General features: G+C 43.7%; 1 non-coding gene across 1 annotated transcript; it reads right to left on the minus strand.

The window, feature by feature from the left end:
* Nucleotides 1-444: 444 nt before the first annotated feature.
* trnak-cuu (transfer RNA lysine (anticodon CUU)) lies at nucleotides 445-519 on the minus strand. The gene has a single exon. It is a non-coding gene; the product is annotated as a tRNA-Lys (tRNA).
* Nucleotides 520-19,079: the final 18,560 nt, after the last annotated feature.

A 19,079-nucleotide genomic window follows, 5' to 3' on the forward strand; every position in this document is an offset into this window, starting at 1 on the left:
AAGACTGATTAGGTATAATGAGCATAGTTTTGTGCGAGGCAACTTGCGTCTCACAAACTTGATTGAGGTTTTTCAGGCAGTAACCAAAAAGATTGATGAGGGTTGAGTGGTAAATGTTAGAATTAGAATCCCTACCATGTGGCAACAGGCCCTTCAGTCCAACAAGTCCATACCGACCATCCGAACAGTATCCGATCCAAAACCATTCCCCATATTTACCCCTGACTAATGCACCTAACGTACGTATCCCTAAACAGTATGAACAATTTAGCATGGCCAATTCATCTAACCTGCACATCATTGAGTTGTGGGAGGAAACCCACACAGACATGGGGAGAACGTGCAGACTCCAACAGACAGCTGGCTGAGGCTGGATTCAAACCTGGGTCCCTGAGGCAACAGTGCTAACCACTGAGCCACAATGCCACCCCAAGGTAAGTACAGAGCCCAATGAGAGGCTTTTGAACCCACGACCCTGAGATTAAGAGTCTCATGCTCTACCAACTGAGCTAGCCGGACTGCATTTATTAAAGCTTTTGATAAAGTTCTGCATGGCAGACTAATTAGTAAACTTAGATCACATGGGATTCAGGGTGAGCTTGCCAATCAGATGCAAAAAGCACTTAATGGTAGGATGATAGTAGAGGGTGATGGTGAAGGGTTGTTTTTCGGCCTGGAGGTCTGTGACCATCAGTGTACCACAGGGATCAATACTGGGAGAAAGTAAGGACTGTAAATGTTGGATATCAGAGTTGAGATTGTGGTGCTGGAAAAGCACAGTAGGCCAGGCAGCATCTGAGGAGCAGGAGAATCGATGTTTTGGGCATGAGCCCTTCATCAGGAATAACCATGATGAAAGGCATCTGCCCAAAATGTCGATTCTCCTGCTCCTCGGATTTCCAGCACAACATTCTCAACAGGGATCAATACTGAGTCTGCTCTTGTTTGACGTTTATATAAATGTTTTGGGTGGAGGAGGCATGGTTAGTATGTTTGCAAATTATGCTAAAAGTGGACAGTGAAGTATGTTATCTAAGTTTACAGAGATTTATAATCAATTGGGCCAATGGGTGGAGGAGTGGCAGATGGAATTTAATTTAAATAACTGCAAGTTTTTGCATTTTTCCGAAACAAACAAGAGCATGACTTATACAATTAATGGTCGGACCCTGGGTAGTGTTGTCAAACAGAGAGATTAAGGGGGTTTAGGTACATAATTCTTTGAAACTTGCAAGTAAACAGGGTGGTTAAGAAGGCATTTAGCATGCTTGCCTTCATTGCTCAGACCTTTGCGTATAGGAGTTGGGATGTCATGTTGAGGTTGTACAGGATACTGTGAGGTCTTTTCTGAAATACTGATTGCAGTTCTGATCACCCTGTTATTAAGAAGGATATTAGTAAACTGCAGTATGTTCAGAAAATATTTACCAGGATGTTGTCGGGAATGGAGGGTTTGAGTTATAAAATAGGCTGGGATATTTTTCATTGGAACATAGGAGGTTGAGGGGAGACCTTATTGAGGTTTATAAAATCATGAGGGACATAGATAAGATGAATAGCAAAGGTTTTTTTTTCCCTAAGGTGGGGGGAGTTCAAAAGTAAGGAACATATTTTTAAGGTGAGAGGAGAAAGATTTAAAAAGATGAGGGGCATTTTTTTTACACAGAGTGGTTTGTGTGGAATGAACTGTCAGAGGAAGTGGTGGATGCTGGTTGAATTACAGTATTTAGAAGAGATTTGGAAAGTTAATGAATAGGAAGGGTTTAGAGGGATATGGTTCAAACACAGGCAAATGGGACTAGTTATGTTTACAAACTTGGTCGGGGTAGATTAGCTGGACCGAAGGGTCTGTTTCCATGATATAGGACTCTATGACTCTAAATAGTACTGGAATAACATGGTAAAAACAATGACTGCAGATGCTGGAAACCAGATTCTGGATCAGTGGTGCTGGAAGAGCACAGCAATTCAGGCAGCATCCGAGGACAGGCAAAATCGACATTTTGGGCAAAAGCCCTTCATCAGGAATAAAGGCAGAGAGCCTGAAGCGTGGAGAGATAAGCTAGAGGAGGGTGGGGGTGGGGAGAGAGTGGCATAGAGTACAATAGGTCAGTGGGGAAGGAGATGAAGGTGATAGGTCAGGGAGGAGAGGGTGGAGTGGATAGGTGGAAAAGGAGCTGGGCAGGTCGGACAAGTCCGGACAGGTCAAGGGGACAGTGCGGAGCTGCAAGTTTGAAACTAGGATGAGGTGGGGGAAGGGGAAATGAGGAAACTGTTGAAGTCCACATTGATGCCCTGGGGTTGAAGTGTTCCGAGGCGGAAGATGAGGCGTTCTTCCTCCAGGCGTCTGGTGATGAGGGAGTGGCGGTGGAGGAGGCCCAGCACCTCCATATCCTCGGCAGAGTGGGAGGGGGAGTTGAAATGTTGAGCCACTGGGCGATTTGGTTGATTGGTGCGGGTGTCTCGGAGATGTTCCCTAAAGCGCTCTGCTAGGAGGCGTCCAGTCTCCCCAATGTAGAGGAGACCGCATCGGGAGCAACGGATACAATAGATGATATTAGTGGATGTGCAGGTAAAACTTTGATGGATGTGGAAAGCTCCTTTGGGGCCTTGGATAGAGGTGAGGGAGGAGGTGTGGGCGCAGGTTTTACAGTTCCTGTGGTGGCAGGGGAAAGTGCCAGGATGGGAGGGTGGGTCGTAGGGGGGCGTGGACCTGACCAGGTAGTCACGGAGGGAACGGTCTTTGCGGAAGGCGGAGAGGGGTGGGGAGGGAAATATATCCCTGGTGGTGGGGTCTGTTTGGAGGTGGCGGAAATGTCGGCGGATGATTTGGTTTATGCGAAGGTTGGTAGGATGGAAGGTGAGCACCAGGGGCGTTCTGTCCTTGTTGCGGTTGGAGGGGTTGGGTCTGAGGGTGGAGGTGCGGGATGTGGATGAGATGCGTTGGAGGGCATCTTTAACCATGTGGGAAGGGAAATTGCGGTCTCTAAAGAAGGAGGCCATCTGGTGTGTTCTATGGTGGAACCGCTCCTCCTGGGAGCAGATACGGCGGAGGCGGAGGAATTGGGAATACGGGATGGTATTTTTGCAAGAGGTAGGGTGGGAAGAGGTGTAATCCAGGTAGCTGTGGGAGTCGGTGGGTTTGTAGAAGATGTCAGTGTCAAGTCGGTCGTCACTGATGGAGATGGGGAGGTCCAGGAAGGGGAGGGAGGTGTCAGAGATGGTCCAGGTAAATTTAAGGTCAGGGTGGAATGTGTTGGTGAAGTTGATGAATTGCTCAACCTCCTCGCGGGAGCACGAGGTGGCGCCAATGCAGTCATCAATGTAGCGGAGGAAGAGGTGGGGAGTGGTGCCGGTGTAATTACGGAAGATCAACTGCTCTACGTAGCCAACAAAGAGACAGGCATAGCTGGGGCCCATACGTGTGCCCATGGCTACCCCTTTGGTCTGGAGGAAGTGGGAGGATTCAAAGGAGAAATTGTTAAGGGTGAGGACCAGTTCGGCCAAACGAATGAGAGTGTCGGTGGAGGGGTACTGTTGGGAACGTCTGGAGAGGAAAAAACGGAGGGCTTGGAGGCCCTGGTCATGGCGGATGGAGGTGTAGAGGGATTGGATATCCATGGTGAAGATGAGGCTTTGGGGGCCGGGGAAACGGAAGTCTTGGAGGTGGTGGAGGGCGTGGGTGGTGTCTCGAACGTATGTGGGGAGTTCCTGGACTAGGGGGGATAGGACAGTGTCGAGGTAGTTAGAGATGAGTTCAGTGGGGCAGGAGCATGCTGAGACAATGGGTCGGCCAGAGTGGTCAGGCTTGTGGATCTTGGGAAGGAGGTAGAACCGGGCAGTGCGGGGTTCCCGGACTATGAGGTTGGAAGCTGTGGGTGGGAGATCTCCTGAGGTGATGAGGTTCTGTATGGTCTGGGAGATGATGGTTTGGTGATGGGGGGTGGGGTCATTGTCAAGGGGGCGGTAGGAAGAGGTGTCCTCGAGTTGGCGTTTGGCTTCAGCGATGTAGAGGTCAGTGCGCCAGACTACCACTGCGCCCCCTTTGTCCGCTGGCTTGATGGTGAGGTCAGGATTGGAGCAGAGGGATTGGAGGGCTGCGCGTTGTGAGGGTGAGAGGTTGGAGTGGGGGAGGGGGGTCGACAGGTTGAGGCGGTTAATGTCCCGGCGGCAGTTGGAAATGAAGAGGTCGAGGGCAGGTAATAGGCCAGCGCGGGGTGTCCAGGTGGATGCAGTGTGTTGGAGGTGGACGAAGGGGTCCTCGGAAGGTGGGCGGGGGTCCTGATTGTGAAAGTAAGCTCGGAGGTGGAGGCGACGGAAGAATTGTTCGATGTCACGGCGTGTATTAAATTCATTGATGTGTGGACGGAGGGGGACGAAGGTGAGTCCTTTGCTGAGGACTGATCGTTCGTCCTCAGTGAGGGGGAGGTCTGGGGGGATGGTGAAAACTCGGCAGGGCTGGGAGCTGGGAGCTGGTGTGGGTGTAGAGCTGGGAGTGGGGTCGGAGCCAGTACCTGGAGTGGGTGTGATGGTGGGGGGAATGGGGGTAGAGTCATGAGCAGGGGTAGTGTTCCCCTCGGGGTTCTGGGGGGTGGGGATAGTGACAGTGGGGTCTGTGGCGGGCGTGTCAGCAGAATGCAGGTGAGTGGCGTTGGTGAGGGTGGAAGTGGTGGCAGACACGGCAGTAGGGCTGGTGGAAGTCACTGAGCGTGTGGCATCGGCGATGATGTGAGGGCCGGAAGTGGCTGTGGGAGTGGCCATGATGGGGGCAGAAGTGACATCATCAATCAGCGTGGGGGTGGTAGCTGCATCAGCCGCATGGCTAATGGTGTTTCCAAGGCCAGGGGAATCTTCTGGAATGTTTGAGGAGCGCTGGTTATGGAGGTGGGTGGATAAAAGTTTGTTGTCCTTACAGTTTTTGATGTTTGAGATGGAATTGAAATACTGTTTGCTGAGAGTATGAATTCTCCTGAGGATGTAGTACAGAGTGGGTCCTTTGCAATTCTGAGAGAGTGTGGCCCTCAGCTGAGGCAGGGCAGACTGTAGAGAGGTTAGGTGCAGGCGCATTGCTGCAAGCGTGGAGCAGAGGATCTTGAAGGAGAACCGTTGCTGGTGTTTTTGAATCTGTAATCTGTACTGTTTGTCCTGTTCGGGTCCGAACTCTGCTGGTTTAAAGGTGGTCCGGAGTCCGTGTGGGATGAGTTGGTTACGGAGGCAGGCACTGAGGAAGCAAATGTGGCTGTGGTAGCGAGTTTGTTTCAGGACATGGTTGAAGAGCTTCAGGGCTGAGGAAATGACCTGGGAGTTGCAGTGGGAGAGGGACTCACTGAGATTCTTGTAGAGAGAGGAGGAAAACTTCTTCAAGGCAGGCATCCTTGCAAGAGGATTCGCAGTAGGGTTAAAATCAACGAGGTAAAAACAATGACTGCAGATGCTGGAAACCAGATTCTGGATCAGTGGTGCTGGAAGAGCACAGCAATTAAGGCAGCATCCGAGGACAGGCAAAATCGACGTTTCGGGCAAAAGCCCTTCATCAGGAATAAAGGCAGAGAGCCTGAAGCGTGGAGAGATAAGCTAGAGGAGGGTGGGGGTGGGGAGAGAGTGGCATAGAGTACAATAGGTCAGTGGGGAAGGAGATGAAGGTGATAGGTCAGGGAGGAGAGGGTGGAGTGGATAGGTGGAAAAGGAGCTGGGCAGGTCGGACAAGTCCGGGCAGGTCAAGGGGACAGTGCGGAGCTGCAAGTTTGAAACTAGGATGAGGTGGGGGAAGGGGAAATGAGGAAACTGTTGAAGTCCACATTGATGCCCTGGGGTTGAAGTGTTCCGAGGCGGAAGATGAGGCGTTCTTCCTCCAGGCGTCTGGTGGTGAGGGAGCAGTGGTGGACGAGGCCCAGCACCTCCATATCCTCGGCAGAGTGGGAGGGGGAGTTGAAATGTTGAGCCACTGGGCGATTTGGTTGATTGGTGCGGGTGTCTCGGAGATGTTCCCTAAAGCGCTCTGCTAGGAGGCGCCCAGTCTCCCCAATGTAGAGGAGACCGCATCGGGAGCAACGGATACAATAGATGATATTAGTGGATGTGCAGGTAAAACTTTGATGGACATGGTGCCTGAACAACTGAGGACAATTTTAACTTAGTGCAAGAAATTGAAGAGATTCAAATTGGGCTCTATTACTTATTCAGAAATTAGTTAGTTCTGTTGGCTGGATGGTCGGTGTGTGATGGCAACAGTGTGGGTTCAATTCCCATATTGGCTGAGGTTACCATGAAGAGTTCTCTTTCTCAAACTCTCCCCTTACCTGAGGCACAGTGGCTTTAGGGTTAATCCACCAGCAGTCATCTCTGTCTAATGAGTGAGCAGCCTTGTGGTGTATTTGGAACATAGTGACTCTATTCGATCCCAGTAGGAAGGGGTAAATGTTTCTGTGTATCAAGTGAACTAACCAAACAAAATTGATGAGTTATGGAGCATGAGAAGGAAAGTATAGGTGAGGGTGAGAAGGCATTAAATAACGGAGCAGGTTCAAGGGGCTGAATTACCTATTACTGCTCGAGTACTTATGCTTTTAAGAATAGTATTACCAGCAAATCCACTCTATAAATTATTTGAATTAATGCTTGCTTCTTTCCATCAGTTCAACCTTCAAACATCTGTTTCAAACCCTTCCAGATCTGAATACAGCCACATCGCAATTTTCACTTTGGCCATTCACAGCACCACTTTTGATCTATCGCTATGCAATGCATTCTAATCAGTTCTCCAGAAAATTAGCATAAATTCAGCAATGTAGATGCAGAGCACACAATGATCCAACTACTGGCATTTGTCACCAGTAACAATTTTGTGCTGAATTCCAGGCTACTAGTAATCATTGGTTGAAACGTGTTTAAAACTGGTGAAGCACAAATGGCGCTTTGAGGTCAAAACAATGAAAGACCAATTCTCCATCTGTAAAATGCCTCTAACTATTTGCTGTTTGCTATGATTGCTAATTCAATAAACTAAATGAAATGCATTACACTAGTACAGTATATCTAATGAAACAAACCATAAGACAGCTTCAAAATACAAATCTTTTTTAACCCAAAATGTAAATTGCTGGAGCATGCTTATTTTCTCATAAACTGATCAAAGACAGACTGGAACTAAGGAAATACAATCATGGATTTTTTTTACCAGTGTGCAGACACCAAATTGTGGGCTGACAAATTCTCAAATTCTAAATGATGTGGCCACCTGTTTATTTAGTTAGCAGTGACAGATTGGAAAAGGTTGGAATGGACTTAGAGCGCACAAAAATTTAAAATCTGACACTTTTATTTCAGAGTTCACATGCCACCAAGAATAAAAGTGCAAATTCAGCTGTATATGACACTTTGCTGCATATAATTTATTCAAACTCAGGCAGCCAATGAAGATTCCAAGATGTTGGTTTTGTACATAATTGAATGCTGTTGGTGAAAAATACCAGGCATGACAAAATAAGAACAAGCTACTAAATATGGACATTTACAAAATTAATGCAAAAAGAAACCTTCATTGTGTATTCTAAAAATGCAAATTTTTACATAGAGAAATTAGTCAGTACTTCTGTTTGTTCCGATGAATGCGAAGAAGAAGCTGCGTATAAGTGACTTGGATTGATACTGAGTATGCATCCTTTTAGTCTGAAATATGTCATACATATTCCAAAAAAAAGCTTAACTCACAAGGTTATTAAATTGTTGCTCAAAAATGTATTCCTGGTATAATTCAATTAACAACGTTAGGCTAGAACAGCACATCAATAAATTAAGGATTTATTGACCGTTTTAAATATCCTCACATACACCTATAAATTAATAGACTCACAGATCAGCATCTGAAGTAATGGTCACAGAGAGACAGGTTTCCAAGAAATACATTATAGCTCATTATTTATACGAATATTTGTTCCAAAAGCATCTACTTATCTATTTTCAATCTGATAACATATTTCTGTAGCCACCATGAGTTTGTCAGTTTTATTAGTTTTTACAGATTATCCGCATTTTGTAAAACTATATTTCATTTTCAGAATCAGATTATCTTTTTTTTTAAACAATCATTCCTTTCAACATTTGTTTCCTGTCAATTGTTCAGATTGATCTGATTTTTGCATTATTTATGATTAGGGCTCAATTCAGATCGATATATAGCATCACCTGCAGAGATAAAAAAGACAGATTTGGGTATACATGATGAATCTAAAGAAAAATTCCAAGGTAAAGCTTGATTTGTGCTGTAGAATCCCATCCAGTGAATGGCGGAAAACAATTTTCCTATAAGGAAAAAGGAATGACTTGTTATCGCTGAGAAATTATTTTAATGGGAGACTCCAATCAACCAAATATAAATAGAGGAAATCCAAATGTTTTAGAATTAGTAGATTACACTTAATTGACATATGGAGTTTGTTTCATTGGCTAGGAAGCCAGGAGTGTTTCCTGTGCAGACATTTTCAAGTGCATTAATGAATTGCATGAGCAGGAAGTGGCTAACTATTTGGTGTTGGTGAAAAAGAACCAAGATCCAATAACCAGGAGCTACTTGCCAAACTGAGGGTGAGTAACCTTTTGGTCCCAGCAGCGCCACTGGAAGCAGTTATGGTGGTACTGTGCCTTGAAGAAAAATGTGTTTTTTGCTGTTTCTATTGCATAGAGGTGTTGCCATAATGATGCCAGTTTCTGCTGCTTTGGAAACAGTGGGTAAACTGTTTTGAGCTTCCTAATTTTTTTTTCTCTCAACTTAGATAAAAGAAGCATAAGTACGTGGAGTCAGGTCACACAGAGACAAGGCTTTAGTTTTGCTTTCAATTGGATTTTGGAGTTGGCTGCTAAGCTGATAGATGCAGCTCTCTCTCTGCTGCAGCAAAAAGCTGGAGTTCTCTCTCTGCTGCTAGATTTTTTCATTCGGTGTTCCTTTTCTCTGGACTGGAAGGAAAATAGCATGTGAGGAAGTCTGTTTTGCTGAAAGTGCCTTTGCCAAGGGTGTGTTTGGATTGGTTTCTTACAGTATGGAAACAGGCCCTTCGGCCCAATAAGTCCACACCGACCCTCCAAAGAGTAACCCACTTAGACCTATTTCCCTCTGGCACCTAACACTATGGGCAATTTAGCATGGCCAATTCATCTGACCTGCACAACTTTGGATTGTGGGAGGAAACTGGAGCACCCAGAGGAAACCCATGCAGACACGGGGAGAATGTGCAAACTCCACACAGACAGTTGCCCAAGGCAGGAATTGAACCCGGTTCCCTGGCGCTGTGAGGCAGCAGTGCTAACCACTGAGCCACCATGCCGCCCCCAAGAGTCTAATGACGACCGTGAATCGATTGTCAGGAAAAATCCCCCGACTCACTAATGTCCTTTAAGGAAGGAATCTGCCATCCTTACCTGGTCTTACCAACATTAAGGACATTTAGATTAGATTCCCTACAGTATGGAAACAGGCCTTTTGGCCCAACAAGTCCACAACGACCCTCTGAAGAGTAACCCACCCAGTCCCATTCCCCTACATTTACCCCTGACTAATGTACCTAACACTATGGGCAATTTAACTTGGCCAATTCACCTGGCTTGCACATCTTTGGATTGTGGGAGGAAACCGGAGCACCTGGAGGAAACCCACACAGACACAAGGAGAATGTGCAAACTCCACAAGAAAGTTGCCCGAGGCCAGAATCAAACCCGGGTCTCTGGTGCTGTGAGGCAGCAATGCTAAACACTGAGCCACCGTGGTCGCTATGGGATGCTGGGTTTATGGGATGTTGCTCCATGCTGAAAAGAGGCCACCATCGGGTGGCTACCCCATGTGACATAAGATACAAAAACTAGGATGAGGCCTGTAAGTGGCCTTTGATATGCCACTCAAGGGCTTCTATAAAGAAATGCTGCCTTCAAACATTCCCCCACCCCATCTCAGAGGGATTCAAATAGGCTGATGGATACTCTACATGCTCAGTTTCTCTCCCTTTTATACAGTAATCACTTTGCTCTACCATCCAGTTCACTCAAGAGTGAATTTAAGCTCCCCCCATAGTTTATAATTGTAATGCTGAACTTTCTTTTGACCCAACTCATCAAGAAAACAGAAACAGAAAGCTGTCTTCTTTATTTCTGGCACTTGCAAAAATCATAGACAATGTACAGGAAATGAAAATCATAACTTCCCTGGTAGATAGTGGCCATGTCGATGACAATTCCACATCATTTTTTAGGATGTCACTTTAAAATGATTAAGATCAATATAATGAGAGTAAATAAGGTTCAGTAGAGGATGGTGCAACATAGATCTACCTCAAACATTTTGAAGTCTTCAAGAGGACTGTGCAAAGTGACTTGAGCTCAGATGTTTCCATTTATGTACATTGTTTTTGTCTGAGAAATGTATCTGGAATTGGCAAATCATTGCAAAATTCTGATATTCAAGAACAAATTATATAGAGTGCAAATTGTATTTTTTGCTATCATTTGCGCTAGTTTAAAACATAAGTGCTAGGAGCTGATATCATCCTCAAAACTAGAAACATCTTCAAACTTAATTACTCATCATTGGGAATTTCACACATTGCAAATGATGTGTGTCTTCCAGGTGCCTTTGAAAATTAAATTGGGTCATTTGGATACGAATAAGAATATTTGACAACTTTTGGACTTTAGTGCAATTGACTAAAATCAGAATATTGCCACTATGAGTCTAATGATAACCATGGAGCCATTGCTGGTTGTCAAAAAAAGCAATCATGCCCTTTAGAGAAGTAATTTGTGGTTATTTAAAATTAGGTTATCACAGGTAGTGAACTGGAACTTCAAGTAAAATCATTCATGATCAGTATGAAGTATACCTGAGTATGAAAGAGACAGAGTGACTATCTGGTAATTTGGTTCAAAATGGGAACTTATCTGGTAAATACTTTGCAAGTTGAATCATAGAGTAAAAGTAAGAATTAGACTTAACCTTTAAGAAAGTTAAAACAGTCCAGTTAAACAGGTAACTGCATGATAGTGACAGGTATCCATCAAACAGCTAAAATATCTTGCTTGAATTAGGTATTCATTACTTTAGCAAGAAGTTTAGAAAGACAAGTGACTCATCAAAACTCTATATAAGAGAGGGTTGTTCGAAGTGCATGGTCAGATTGAATGTTTGGTCATATTAAGGGGATATTTGCTGAGTGACACAGAGACAGAGTGAGTATCTGGAACTTGGTGCTGAGAGGGGGAAAACGTGCTTTAATTAAGGTTCATTAGAAAAAATAAAGTTTCAAGAGTCAGGAGAGGAAATAAAGCACAGATTGAGAGGCCTGTCTATTAATGAGAATAACACTGGTGTGATGTTATGAGTGCAAGGAGAGCAGTTGATTGATTAATTGAATTGGCCAATATTTCTAATTTTTAAAGTGAAAGTTGAACCTTTATATTTAAGCTCTTTCTGAGAAGTAACTTGTTACATTTTTCGAGTAAATCCACATTTATTCTAAGAGTATCAAATGGTTTTTAGAGTTACCAGATGGCAGGTGAGAAGGACCAAGCAGAGTGGACATCTTGCAGTATGTGTAAAGTCATAGGCATACCAAACGTTCCAGACAAACACATCTACAGGAAGTGTTACTGGCTGCACAAGATTGAGCTATGGACTTTGGAACTAGATGACTGGCTGGAGTCTCTATTATGATCCATGAAGCAGAGTACTGTATAGATTGCAAATATATCCGTCCTTGAGGGAAGTCTGCCATCCTTACCTGCTCTGGCCTACATGTGACTCCAGACCCACAGCCATGTGGTTGACTCTCAACTGTCCTCTGGGCAATTAGAGATGGGCAATAAATGCTGCCTAGCCAACGAGGTCCTCATCCTGTTACAGAATAAAGAAAAATGGTGTTGGTCACACTACAGATTAAAAGTGTACAGACAGAGAAGAAATCAGTGACTACCAGGCAGTCTAAGAAAACCAAGCTATGGTGCAGGAAACCCTGACTCTGTCTTACTTGACATTTCATTTTAGAAATTGGTGAAGTTCATGGTAGTGTAATCACATTCAAGCCCATTTCATGATACATGACTTAGCTGTACAGAGGAGTCCGAGTGATGTACAGCATGGTAACAGACCTTTCGGTCCAATCCGTCCACACCGAACAGATATCCCAACCCAACCTAATCCCACCTGCCAACACCCAGTCCATATCCCTCCAAATTCTTCCTATTCATATACCCATCCAAATGCCTTTTAAATGTTGCAATTGTACCAGCCTCCACCCCTTCCTCTGGCAGCTCATTCCATGCACCACCCTCTGTGTGAAAAAGTTGCCGCTTAGGTCTCTTTTATACCTCTCCCCTCTCACCCTAAACCTATGGCCTCTAGTTCTAGACTCCCCCGCCCCAGGGAAAAGACTTTGTCTATTTATCCTATCCATACCCCTCATAGTTTTGTAAACCTCTATCAGGTCACCCCTCAGCCTCCGATGCTCCAGGGAAAACAGCCCTAGCCTATTCAACCTCTCCCTATAGCTCAAATCCTCCAACCCTGGCAACATCCTTGTAAATCTTTTCTGAACCCTTTCAAGTTTCACAACATCTTTCTGATCGGAAGGAGACCAGAATTGCACACAATATTCAAAAAGTGGCCTAACCAATGTCCTGTACAGTCGCAACATGACCTCCCAACTCCTGTACTCAATACTCTGACCAATAAAGGAAAGCATAACAAACACCTTCTTCACTATCCTATCTACCTGCAACTCCACTTTCAAGGAGCTATGAACCTGCACTCCAAGGTCTCTTTGTTCAGCAACACTACCTCGGACCTTACCATTAAGTGTATAAGTCCTGCTAAGATTTGCTTTCTCAAAATGCAGCACCTCACATTTATCTAGATTAAACTCCATCTGCCACTCCTCAGCCCATTGGCCCATCTGACCAAGATCCCGTTGTAATCTAAGGTGACTTTCTTCGCTGTCCACTACACCTCCAATTTTGGGCAAAAAGGAAGAATAATGGAAAAGCAATAATCATTGGGGATTCTATAGTCTAGAGGATCAGACAAACATTCCAGACAAACATTGAAATATTACCGCAGGATGTTGCCACCCTGAGGCCAGTGTCAACGATGCCATAGGGTTGCAGCAAGACATTTATCTGGGCAGGACATCAGCCAGAAGTTGCAACTGGCTAGGCAGAGTGGAGAAATTATTGGGGCTGGAATTTGAAAAGAAAAATCCAAGACCTACTTCCCTGGATCCCCAGGAGATGCCTCTAGAGATAGTCGATGCAGTGGTGATTCTCTCGATTATGGAATGATTTCTGTGGATTTGAGGAGGGCAAATGCCACCCCACTATTTGAGTAATGAGCAAGAACAAAAACTGGGAAGTGCAGACCTGTCGGCTTTATATCAGGAATAGGTAAATGCTAGAACCTATTTTAAGGAATGTTCTAAGTAGATACTTAGACATAAATGATTTAATTGGACGTAGTCAGTATGATTTTGTGAATTACAATTTTTTCTTTTTGAGGATGTTGCCAACAACTTGATAAAGGGGAGCTGATGGAAGTAGCGTACTTAGATTTTCAGAAAGTTGTAGATAAAGAGCACCCTCCCCCACAGCAGGCTAGTTAGTTAAATGAAAGCCCACGGAATTCTAATAAGGTACCAAATTAGATTAATAATTGGCTAACAGAGAGAATGTGAAGAGTAAGAATAAATTGGCTTTTTTTGCATTTGCAGTATGCAACTACTGGCCTATGTTGCCACATGCAATGCTTCTTGAGCTCACACAAAGTCTCAAATCGAACTCTTTGCCAGTCACTGCTTGAGTTGATTGTTCCACTTTCCAATTAGCAACAGATTTTTCCCACCAAAGTCAGCATTATCCAATGCTGTCTTTTGTTTTATTAGATTATGTTGAGAGGTAAATCATTTGCCTAGTCTTAGACATTTGATTAGAACAAAGTTAATGAGGTGTATGAACACTGAACCCATCAATCCTTTCACTTGGAATCAGATTCTGCAGAATTTATTACAAGTTTGTCAAACTTCATTCTATTTAGGTGTCCGGCATTCAAATGAGGAATAGAATCCAAGCATGTGAGATACTTGGGAGTCAAAAGCATAACTTCTTACTCAAGAGGAACTCTGAATAAGTCAGAACGTTGTGTAAAGATGTTAATTAGTAACTAAGCAAGGCCAAAAAGGTTGTCATTTGTCTTCAACAGGACCTTGACCATATGTACTCCCCTCACGTTTCACTTTATCATTGGCTTGTGAGTATTAAGCTAAATTTGTAATGTGTATGAAACTGTACAGTTTACTTTAAATAATTGAACCAGTTATTAGTGAACTACAAGGTGTTGCCTGAAATGACAATCTCCACAATGCAAATCTGAGCATGGTGATAGCTGCTGTTGAAATAGGCCAGTAGTGTAGTAATTTGACTTGCAGCCATTCAGAATTAAAGTTAACAAGAATGAGGAGAAACTGATCCATTGTAAGTCATTCCCTTGGACAAGGGAGGCAAGATGAGGCCATCAAGGGTTCTTTATATTTCTTGCTATACAGGAGACAACCAAATAATTCGGGAACAAGTCTTTAATGGTTTTTGATACAACTGGGCCTGAGTGAGTTGTTGGCTCATCCTTGGTACTTAGTGATGTCCAGGTGATCCTGAAGTAGTTGTTAAATGATATCCAGTCTCAGGACCCTGAGAATAACAATGCAGTCATTATAGATAACACATGAGGCTACAATGAAGGGGACAAATGTAAGTTATCCAATTACATACTGCTGCCAGTTTTATATACATTCAATTGCAGCCATCTGAGCTGCACCAATGAACATTTGTTAACTGTTGACAATTCAACAGAGACATAGTTCATCGGGATTCCATTACAACCCTCTCCCCGGTGCAAATTATTAGCAAAACAGCTATTAACCATATAAACTGCACAAATTAAATTCTGATTCTTTATTCTGAACCCAGACCTTTGTCAGTGCCAGTCTTCTGTTCTCAAACCACTGCTTTCAGCTGTGTATAGATGCAAGTTGCAAATCAAGGCTGGATTATTCTGTCTGTCTCTTCCATTGATATAAGATAACATATTTAGTGTGTATACAACTATAAGCTAAGTAATATGAAAGATTGAAGCCTTGTCACCCCACTCAGTTCCTCCCAATAACAGTGCTCCAGTCAAATATGAGGGACAATTAGATTACTTACAGTGTGGAAACAGGTCCTTCAGTCCAACAAGTCCACACTGACCCACCAAAGCGTAAGCCATCCAAACCTATTCTCCTATCTTTATCCAATACTATGGGCAATTTAGCATGGCCAATTCACCTAACCTGCACATTTTTGGACTGTGGGAGGAAACCAGAGCACACAGAGGAAACCCACACAGACACAGGGAGAATGTGCAAACTCCACGCAGTCAGTCACCTGAGGTGGGAATTGAACCCGCGTCTCTTGGTGCTGCAAGGCAGCAATGCTAACCATTGTGCCACCATGCCGATCTATCATGCCTACTTTGTTTGTGTACTCAGAAGAGAAAAGTCTCAAAATGCAGCTCTATTCCGAAATGACTTTGTGTGTTAGTAAAGTGTCCTCCACATGTCACTTCAGTGTCATTCCTGAGATTTTAAACAGCCCACTAGTTTCATGAGTACAACTCAGATGGCCATATTTTAAATTGTAGTGTCTCAATCTATTGCAAATAATGTTTGTTGAGATTATCTAAGGGATTTTGCATAACATAATAAATTGAGTGCCTTATAGGTGGGTGTAGGCTTCATTAATTTGAATGTCTTATGTACCAAGATAAAAAAGAATTACACCTGCTGATAGTCAACTGCAATACTTGCAAAACTATTCCATATGTGGCTGCATGAATACTAGAGAGCAACCTTTTGATGAAAACATCGAAGTGCTGGAAACACACAGCAGGCCAGCAGTATCTTTGGAGAGAGGAAGGTAGGGCTAAGACTCTTGATCAAAAGTATAAGATATTAGAGATGAACAGCCCTTCAGTAAGAACAGAGCTGGAAGGAATTGAAGAGTGATTAGATGAAAACATGAAAAACTAAATGTCAAAAAGTGATAATGATACAAAATTAGGAGGAAATAATGAGGGTAATTAGAGAAATAAAAAATAGCAAAATTGCAGACACTTGGGAAAGTCTAGCAATTTTGAATCTCTCCAGTGGTCTGGAAGTGTGACAGAAGAAAAACATAGATGTCGGTAGCCCACCTCACTCCGCCAACTTTGATCTGACATGGTATTTTCAACACAAGCACCAGCCTTCAATCTCACGAAATTGCAAAAATATTGTAGCACTCATTCTTTCAGCTTCATCATCAGCTTCTCGAACCCTAAAATTTGCAAAAAGTCTTTGTTGTGATTTTGTGAAATTATTGCCGGAGTCTTCCCAGCCTTTAAATGATATGAGCATAGGCAAGTCAGTTGGGAAAATAGCATGAGGTCAGCAGAAATAACATTCTCAACATCTGTTGACTGTTGTGTGGTGTCCATTCATTCATTGTCGTAGCATCTGCTCAGTCTCGCCAAAGTATCATGGGACATCCTTGCCTGCAGCGTATGAGATAGAAAATGTTGGCTGAATCACATGAGTGCCTGTCACGTACATGGTGGGTGGAGTCCCCACAGGTAATGGTGGTGTTCATGTCGATACTCTGACATGTTTTGCAGTGTTTGACATGACAGGGTTGTACAGTGTTGTGGTTGATGTTGACCTGAAGGCTGGGCAGTTTGCTGCGAACAATCATCTGTTTAAAGTTTGGTGGTTGATTAAAGGCAAGAAGCGGAGGTGTAGGGAGGATCTTGGTGAGATGCTCATTCTCATCGATAATGTGTTGCAGGCTGCAAAGAACATGGTGTAGTTTTTCGGCTCCTAGGAAGTACTGGACAGAGGCCCTGGTAAAACTAGAGACATTGGGAATCAGGGGTCAAATCCTCTGCTGCTTAGATTCATACCTGGCACATAGGAAGGTGGTCTTAGTTGTTGGAGATCCATGATCTCAGCTCCAGGACATCTCTGCAGGAGTTCTTCAGGGTAATGTCCTAGGCCCAACCATCTTCAGCTGCTTCATCAAAGACTTTCCCTCCATATAAAGTCAGTAGTGGGAATGCTCACTGATGATTGTACAATATTCAGCACCATTCATGTTTCCTCAGCTACAGAATCATCACACATTGCGCCGCACGAAAAACTGACCAAAGGACTTCTATCCCCATTTTGGCCCTGAAGAGTGCACAGTTTACCTCAGAGAAACCTGGAAGAGGAAGGTGTCTCAAAGGTTTAAAGGGCAGGTGAAGCTAGTGTTCTTAAGCTGCTAAATTTTGAAAAATTACCACAGATTGTGGAGATCTGAAACAAAAGTAGAAATTGCTGGTGAAACCAAGCAAGTCTGACATCTGTGGAAAGAAAGCCGAAATAATGTTTCAAGTCTGGGGACTCTTCATCAAAGCCTTTTTCCTGGTGTCGTCAAGCCAAAGAAACATTTTATGTACCACACAAATAAATAGTGTAATCCACAAGCTTCAGCACCAGTGAGATATCAGGTATGTAGGTTGGACATCCCAAAGATTGGCAGACTGTCCAATTGACCATTTGATGCAGGCAGAATGCCACTCGTGCTCTGTCAGCCTGTGCTTGCAAGCCCTAATGTGTATCCACTGTTAATTGTGAGTCTGCTATTGGAAATAGTTTACTAAATAATCTGGACTGTGCTAGGAGTTACACCATAAACCAATTTATAATAAGTAGTTGAGCATATTGTGTGATGCATTTATAAATTCAGAGGCTTCTCCTTTGTGTCATTAAAAGGAATTTGAACATACTTGTGTTTCTTTTCAGAAAAAGGAGTCCACCAATTCTCTGCAGCATCATCATGGCAACACCCTGATTCATCTGAATCTGAATATCTGGTCTGAGAATTAAGATTGACAACTAACTATTCTTACAATATCCTCGATGACAATGATGTTCCAATAACTCAGCATCTTTTTCACATGTTTCCCTTTTAACAAGTCTGGTTCTCATGTCCTTGTTCTGATTAGTAAACAACAATCAGTTTTGACTAGTTGTCTCATTTTAGCAATGTTTATGTGCCATAACATAACACTGCTGATTTCATGAACAGAAAAGGATTTGATTCCTTCAATGTTCAAGTAATCTGTGATCATCAGTACCACATCATTAGATTGGGGAGGCCTTGTAGTAAATGTTAGACAGTGTATTGTTTCATGCTATCATACTGAACTCTGCACAGTTAAAGCAGGCAAATTGGGGATGTGATGGATACTGAAGAGATGGAAAGCAACAGCAGCCTTCAGAGAAGGAAGATGAGGACATTGAACAGGAGGGACATCACCTTCACCATCACAGAGTAGCGCAACAAGTCAGACAGGATTTAATTGACACTCAGTTTCAGCAGATGAGAGATAGTTAACTAACATTATATACAACTCCATCATAACCTCCTTGCTCTGGTACCCAATGCCTACATTAATAAAGGCCAGTGGCCCACATGCCTTCTTGACCACCTTATTGACCTGCCCTGTAATCTTCAACAAACAATGAGGAGAAAGTGAGGACTGCAGATGCTGGCGATCAGAGCTGAAAATGTGTTGCTGGAAAAGCGCAGCAGGTCAGGCAGCATCCAAGGAGCAGGAGAATCGACGTTTCGGGCATAAGCTCTTCTTCAGGATGCTGCCTGACCTGCTGCGCTTTTCCAGCAACACATTTTCAGCTTCAACAATCTATGTTCATGCACACCAAGGTTCCTATGATTGTCTGTACTTCCTCGGGTCTGACCATTCAGTGTGTGCCCCCTTGCCTTGTAAGTTCTCCCAAAATGCACCATCTCACAGTTTTCAGGATTAAATTCAATTTGCCATTGTTCAGCCCATTTGATCAACCCACCTATATTGCCACAAAAACAGAAACTCTGCAGGTTTGGCAGCATCTGTTGGAAGAAAGAAAAATTAATATTTTGAGTATGGTGATTCTTCATCAGAACACTTTTCTGCTTTCATCCCCCGGATACTG

This window comes from Chiloscyllium plagiosum, unplaced genomic scaffold, assembly GCF_037043375.1.
Source record: "Chiloscyllium plagiosum isolate Xiang-an unplaced genomic scaffold, Cpla_swu_hap1 HiC_scaffold_1, whole genome shotgun sequence".
Taxonomy (NCBI): Eukaryota; Metazoa; Chordata; class Chondrichthyes; order Orectolobiformes; family Hemiscylliidae; genus Chiloscyllium; species Chiloscyllium plagiosum.